An 8,093-nucleotide genomic window follows, 5' to 3' on the forward strand; every position below is an offset into this window, starting at 1 on the left:
AAAAAAAAAACTTGTGTTCCAAATTTTCTCCCTCTCTTCCCTCCTCTACCCCTTGAGAAGGCAAACAATATTATATCAATGGTACATGTGACATCAACCAAAATTTACTTCTATATTAGCCATGTTACAAAAGGAAACACACACACACACACACACACAAGAAATAAAGAAAGTTTTAAAAAGTATGCTTCCATCTGCCTCAGAGTTCATCAGTTCTCTCTCTGGAGATGGATGACATTTTCCACCACAACTCCTTCAGAATTATATAGCATAGTATAATAATAGTATACTTTATAATAGTATATTTTATGTTACATCTCTTATGCAGTTCTTGATTGGCAATATGGTACCTGTTCTATCGACTCAAAGACTATCCTTCTTTCCATGCTCATCATAAACCTTGACCAGTGACAGCCACTCAGATATCCAGGGAAAACTTTATCTTTCTTTTCTCACTCTTTATTCTTTCTTTCCATCTGGCTTATAGCATGTCCTCCTGCCAAGGTTTCCTGGACAAGTCTGGCACCAGAATTGACTTCTGAATATACAGTGAGCAGAAGCCAACATCCTCTCATTTTCAGAAGCCAAAGGTAATGAATGTGTCCGCCCTCCCAGTGCTTCCATGTTGATCCATCACACTCACAGGAGCAAAGAACTGCCCCTCCCCCAGCATGGCCAAGAGCCCCCAATTTAAAGAAAGAATAGACCCATATAAACCTAAATAGTCATAACAGTTCTTTTTGCGGTAGCAAAAAACTGAAAACAATGTGGGTGCCCATCAATGGTAGGGATAACTGAATAAGCTGTGGTGTATGTAAGTGTATGTATTGGAATATTATTATTCAGCACGAAATGAGGAACATGAGGAATTCAGAGAAACATGATGGATGACTGCAGCCAAGTGAAGGAAACAGAACTAGAACAATACAGAAGCTATAATCATGTAAATGAAAAGGATGCTTAAAGGAAGAAATGGTACTCTGAGTAACTAGGATAACCAATTTTGATCCCGGGGGCATATAAAAATCCCTAGGGGAGGGGAAGTATGGGGGCCAAATGCTGCATACTCTGTCAGACATGATCATTGTGTCTATTGTTTTTCCCTAACTGATTTTCTTTGTTTCAACGAAGGCTTTAACTCTAGAGGAAAAGGTGCAGTGGGGAGGGGTAAGTACAGAAATGACGACCAAATAAAAACAAAAGTGTGAATGAATCTTAATTTAAAATAATATTATTTCTTTATTGCAAAATGAAATGCAGTTGAATCACGGGCTTGGACTAGATGGTCTTTAGCATTCTCCCCTGGGGTGGCTAGGTGGTGCAGAGCATAGAGGACTGGATCTGAAATCAGGAAGACCTGAGTCCAAATCCAGCCTCAGATACTTATGAGCAGTGTGACCTTGGGCAAGTCATTTTACCTCTGTCTGCCTCAGTTTCCTCATCTGTAAAATGGGTATAATAATAGCTCCTACCTCCCTGAGTTGTTGTGAGGATTAAATGAGATTCTATTTGTCTTTAACACTATACATATATATATATATATGTAATTGCTCACTATTATTATTATTATTATTAATAAATCCCAGGGATGTTTTTGTTGACTACCAATTCCTCCATATTTTTCTGACTCATATTTAGAATTCAGAATTCAAAACTGAATCTTCATCTCTTCTAATTTCTCACAGAGGAAATTATCAGTAAGGAAAGCCAAGAATATATCAGCTGCTCTGAAGTCTCCCATCACTTCCATATTCTATTTCCATGTTATATGTGTGATCTGCTTATCACCCGTTCCTCCTCCTGGCTGAGAAGTCTGTGGTGGACTCCTACCACAATATCCTTACTGTTTCTCTCTCCTGTGATCTTTATACACTTCCCCACGCTTAGCCTAAGGTCTTGCATTTCCACAGAAGATTATATCTTTTTGATATATTGCATCAACCATTTTGTCTAACTGGTTCCTTTTGAATACACAGTGTCTTTCTATGTCCAAATTCCAGTCATGAGTCATCTCCTACCGAGTCTTGATGATATCTCTGAAGTCATGTTTATCTCCATGCTTTGATATTTCTAGTTTATTTGATTTACTACCCATACTGTTCTGGTCATTGAACCACACAATCTTGGCATTGGGAGAAGCTTCAGAGATGAACCTCAACAGAAATTCCCTCCACAGCAATCCCAACAAGTGATCATCCTGCCTCTGTTGGAAGGTCTGCAACGTAAAGGATCCTGCCAGTACAGCGGGTCTAATTGTTCTGCTCACTAGGACTAAGCAGAATGTCTCGTCCCCTTCAAATACTTGAAAATGACTCTCCCTCCAAACACACCCAACACCTTGCCCTCTCACCAAGACTCTTCTGCTTCAGCTTAAACATGTCCAATTCTCTCGTCCTACGGCATGGTCTCCATTCACCTCGCTACCGTGGCAACCTTCCTCTGGGCCTGCGCTACTTGGTCAACATCCTCCCCATAACAGAGGAATCTAGGTAGGAATCATGAAAAGTGGCCCTGCACATAAAGCTTTGAAACTGTAATGGCAAAGAAAAGAAGCAGGTGGCTGTGAGCTCTTCCACCCAGCCCGCGCTTGCCTCCCCCCTGCCTCCAGGCACGGCACCACCTCCTCTCTCTCTTTCTTAAGGGTTTAAACTTGCCACTTCAAAGATCGCCAAGGATGATGATATCATTTCTCTCCTTGTTGACAATGGCTCAGGAATGTGCAAAGCTGGCTTTGCAGGAGACAATGTCCCTCAGGCTATCTACCCTTCTGTTGTTGGACACCCCAGACATCAGGGTGTGGTGGTGGGTATGGGCCAGAAAGACAGCTACATGGGAGATGAGGCCCAGGGCAAGAGATGTATTCTGACCCTGAAGTACCCCCATTGAACATGGTATTGTCACCACCTGGGATGACATGGAGAAGATCTGGCATCATACTTTCTGCAATGAGCTCCGTGTGGCCCCTGAAGAGCACCTATGCTGCTCACAGAAGTCCCCCTGAAGCCCAAAGCCAACAGAGAAAAGATGACTCAGATTATGTTTGAAACCTTCAACGCTCCAGCCATGTACGTTACCATCCAGGCTGTGCTGTGCCTGTATGCCTCTGGTCGTACCACTGGTATTGTGATGGACTCTGGCAGTGGTGAGACCAACACTGTGCCCATCTATGAAGGTTATGCCCTTCCCCACGCCATCCTCCGTCTGGATCTGGCTGGCCCTGATCTGACGGACTACCTCATGAAGGTTCTGACGGAGAAAGGGTACAGTTTCACGACCACAGCTGAGAGAGAAATCATGCGTGACATCAAGGAGAAGCTGTGTTACGCTGCCCCAGACTTTGAGCAGGAGATGGCCACTGCTGCATCTAGCTCCTCTCTGGAAAGGAACTATGTGCTCCCTAATGGTCAGCTTATCACCATCAGCAATAAGAGGTCCCGATTCCCAGATGCTCTCTTCCAACTATCTTTCTTAGGTATGGAACCCAGTGGAATCCACAAAACTACCTTCAACTCAATCATGAAGTGTGATGTTGACATCCATAAGGATTTGTATGCCAATACCGCGTTGCCTAGTGGTACCACCACGGACCCTGGCATCGCTGACAGGATGCAGGAGATTCAGCACAATGAAAATCAAGATCATTGCCCCACCTGAGCGCATATACCCTGTCTGGATTGGAGGCTCCATCCTGGTGTCTCTTTCCACCTTCCAGCAGATGTAGATCAGCAAGTAGGGGTGTGATGAATCTGGGCCCTCTGCTGTTCACCGCAAATGCTTCTAAATCGACTGTTTGTGTTTGTTTTTTAATTTTGTTTTGTTTTTTTGTCAAAGGGTGTGACATGATAATTGCCTCCCTCAAAAAAGAGATGAGATTGACATGGCTTTATTTGTTTTTTTATTTTTTATTTTATTTTATTTTGTTTTTGTTATTATTATTATTTTTTGGCTCTTGACTCAGGATTTAAAAACTTGACCGGTGAAGGTTATGAGCAGTCTAAGTATGCTGGAGCCAAACATTCCCAAAATTCTACAGTGTGTCGTCAGAACTCTGATTGTACATTTTTTAAAATAATTATTCCAAATATTGTATAATGCATTGTTACAGATTTACAAGCCTCCCTGAAGGCTGTCCTCTGCTAGAGCAAAGGAGCTAGGTAACAAAAATCCAGATGGGGAGTGGAGAGGGGGGAAGGTACTAGTACTGCTTTACATGTAAATTATGCAGTCCTTTAAAAAAACTTTTGTACTTATTCCTTTTTTTAATTGTCAGCCATAAGGAATGGCCCCCAAAATTCCCTCCCTGCCCCCAACATAGATGTGAATGAAGCCTTTACAATCTCCCTGAGAGTTCTATGAGATTGGTGCCAGTACTTGGGGGAGGGGAGGAGCTTTCCCTGTACACTGACTTAAGACCAGTTCAAATAAAAGTGCACACGTTAAAGGAAAAAAGAAGAAGCAAAGACTCTTGGTAGCTGGGTGGGGTAGTGGGTGAGCAGAGGTAATAATATCGCAAAGAGTCAGACACAACTGAAATGTGACTGAACAACAACAATAACATTAGCTGTCCTGGTGATTAAATTCCTAAAATGATATTTCCAGACTTATCATAATGCTCTAGATGTGGTATGACCATGCTAGAGTCCAGTGGAACTACCGCCTCCCTCTGACAAAAGTTGTCTAGACCTCAAACGCCTGAAGGATTCAGCACCTTTCTTCCCGAGTGGCATCTACTGTAAATTTCTGACACCTACATTAGTGTCCTTTTATGCCATGTCTACTTCTCCGTCGCTTGCAATTCAGGATTTGTGTGCAAGCAGCATCCTCTCACTCCATTCAGCTTCAGTTTAAAGCCCTCTGCTCAGATCCACATTCTTAAGGCCTGGATCTTAGAAGCATGGGAACCCCATTTCTTTTTTAAAACTTCTTTTATTTCTAATTTATGGAATAAAATTTTTCTTCTTTCCCATTTCTATCATCCCTCCCATAGACTTCTTCCTCTCAGACTTTCCATTTTCTTGCTCCGCCAGCCCTCGCCAGAGGATGCTGTACCTTGGTCATCCTCTCTAGCTCTGTAGGAAACCTCTCCACTTTTAAATAGCTCTAGTAACCAGCACATATGTCCTTGTACACGATCTAGAGAGGCAGCTCTACCGTAACTTCTACATTTCTCCTAGTTTTGCCGGGTTGGCCTTTTTGTCCTATGATAGCCCCCAAGGCACAACTAGAATGGAAGTGGGCAGGGCCAATATATTTCCTTATCTGTCATCAAGAAGTGTACATCTTTGGAATTGTGAAATAGACGCAACTGATTTAGGACATATTCTAACTAAGATTCTATAAAATTAACAAGTCATAGGGCCCATCAACTTACTGCAATTCTGGAAAGAATAACACTTCTTTCCCCAAAAGGATGAAAAGGAAGGGAAGGGAGGAGAGGGGAGAGAATATGAATTTGTACAGCACCAGGCACTATGCTAAATGCTTTACAAATAGTGTCTCCTTTGATTCTCACAACATCTCTGATTAATAATACTCACAGACGATCGGATGAATAGCCAAAACACAAATACACAAACAGAAATAGTCACCTAGGTGGTGTGGTGGGTGGCATGTTGGGCCTGTAGTCAGAGAACACCTGACTTTGAATCCTGCCTCAGTCATCTACTAGCTGTGTGACCCTGGACAAATCACAACCTCACTCAACCTCAACTTTCCCATCTATGAAATGGGGAATAGTACCTATCTCACAGGATTGTTGCGAAAATCAAATAAAATACATATAGGGTGCTTAGCAAACATTGAAGCACTATATAAATCATCATCATCATCATCAAATATCTTCAGAATAAGCATACACCCTTTCACCAAGTAAGAGTAAATTTTGATAACAGATTCATGCCATTGGGTTTGTCGAATGTGGATGAAAGTGACTTACCTCCAGATGGAGGCTCAGAAATAAGTGAGTAAACTCTAAGAATGGAACTAGAGTCCTTCACGGGCAGCAACCTCATAAACTCAGCCAATAATAGGTTGACAAAAAAAGCGTCAAACAAATAGCTGTTATGGGGATCTGCTTTAGGACAGTAATTCAGGACCAGAAACTGCAGCAAAGTTATCATTAAGGAGGGAAGACTGGATGATCAGTGTATTAATATGTGAGGAAAGACAGGAGATTGAGCTATACATTACCGTTAGCTGTAAAAGTTTAGTACCTACGTGACCTGGTGGCTAGAATTACACCTCGGGAGCTTGCTGTCTTTTATAAACTGACAGATGATAAATTCCCATACTACAAATACAGACCTTAAAATACTCTGGAGAGCTCAATTAATAGACTATACTAGAACTGGACCAGCATAAAATGGACTTAACATTGATTAATAAAATTTTAAGAACAAGATTTTTTTAATAGATGATAAATACCTAAGTACCCGAACCATGCTCAATACTCACTCCAAGCTAAATGGAATGAAAAGCTGCTTTCCAACATAGAGATCTGAGGAGATCTTGTGGGACCAGAATGAGGTGTGTCCTATCGTTCTGTGTACCCCTGGGGTGCTACCAAGGATGCTTTCAGTGAACCTTCAGAGGAGGAATTTACATCCTAATACTTTTGTTCAACTATAGAAAGAAGGTTTTTTTTAAATCTACGCAATAGTCTATAAATATCAGGCAACAAAAACAGAATATCGACTTGTCCAAAGACCATTTATATTGAAACCCCATGGCAACAGAAAAGAATGAGATACTAACAACAATAATAGACATTTACGTAGTACTTTAAGCTTTACAAAGTGATTTACATACATGACTTGTCATTGGACCCTTAGAACAACCTTGTGACATAGATGCTATTATAGTTCCCATTACACTGATAACTGAGGCATAGAGAAGTTCTGAATATGCCCAGGGTCATACAGCTATTATTTGTCTGGAGCAAGATTTAAACTCATGGAGTTATGGAGACAAATATCTCATTTGGATGGATAATCCAAGTACATCCTTAGTGCTTTAAGTTTATCTCTGGCATTGAAAGAAATATAAACTGTGACTAAATTAAATGGCCTTTGATTCATGTTTTGAAGACCTGAAACCCTTACGTTATGAAATTTCTAAGATGCCTGACCCCTTATCTAAGTGTATGAACATTTAAGTGAATGAACTTCATGGTGCTTGACTTGTCACGTGATCAGTTTCAAAATCCCACATTGGCTTTGGCCAACTGTCTCCAAGAGTATTCATTCAGATCAACTAAGTTGTGGCAAAACTTCAGCATATCTCCTGATGCCAAAGACATTGACTTCTACAGACTTCTTAAGAAGCTGGTGAATTAAACCGTAGGTATAGAGATAGGGAATGGACTTGTGATTTCATTGGTATAGCAAACTCCTGAGTGAAGAAACTCTGCCAATGCTGATCAGCAACTTGTCTGCAACTTCTGAAAGAGTTGCCTAGAGCACTCCATTGAGCCTTTCTCCCTGTTAACGAATGAACTGGCTTGCTCATCAAGTTCAATAAACACCTTTCTGCTAATAGAGACTGCGTCATCTCTTGGAACCAATTCTGAACAGGGAGGTGCTTTCTTCCCAGAATCCCCCCAAAGTTTTTCTGTCTTTATGTCCATCTTCTCCTGACAGTCCTCTAGGCTTTTTTAAAAGTTTTGGAAGCTAATATTTGTATCATTGTTCCAGGCATTTTGCCTAATATGGATCTGCTCCACCCATTGGAGTGGCTGGAAAATTAGTAGATCATTATCATTGTACATGATGAAGCTAAATATTAATGGAATTTTCAGTAATTACCCACATAAGAATTCAAAATTATAATTTAAAAGAACTTTAGTTACTAATTACTCTCATTACTCTTTGGAAGGTGATGATTCCTGCCTGCAGAGGTGATTACATGCTGTTTTTTTCTGAATCTTACTCTACCCTTGAACTTGGATTTAATGAATCCACAAAAATAGAATAGAAGGCAACTCGGTACTTAAAAGAGGGGGCACACTTACTGTAGAATATTAACTCGGTTGGTTAGATTATATTGCTGATGAAACTAAGGTCTCGAGTTCAATTCCCATTAAAGTCATTCATTCA

General features: G+C 40.9%; 1 pseudogene; it reads left to right on the forward strand.

The window, feature by feature from the left end:
• The first annotated feature begins 2,700 nt into the window (after positions 1–2,700).
• Positions 2,701–3,781, forward strand: LOC114036320 (annotated as a pseudogene).
• Positions 3,782–8,093: the final 4,312 nt, after the last annotated feature.

The sequence above is a fragment of the Vombatus ursinus genome, unplaced genomic scaffold, assembly GCF_900497805.2.
Source record: "Vombatus ursinus unplaced genomic scaffold, bare-nosed wombat genome assembly UNPS02009824.1, whole genome shotgun sequence".
Classification (NCBI taxonomy): domain Eukaryota; kingdom Metazoa; phylum Chordata; class Mammalia; order Diprotodontia; family Vombatidae; genus Vombatus; species Vombatus ursinus.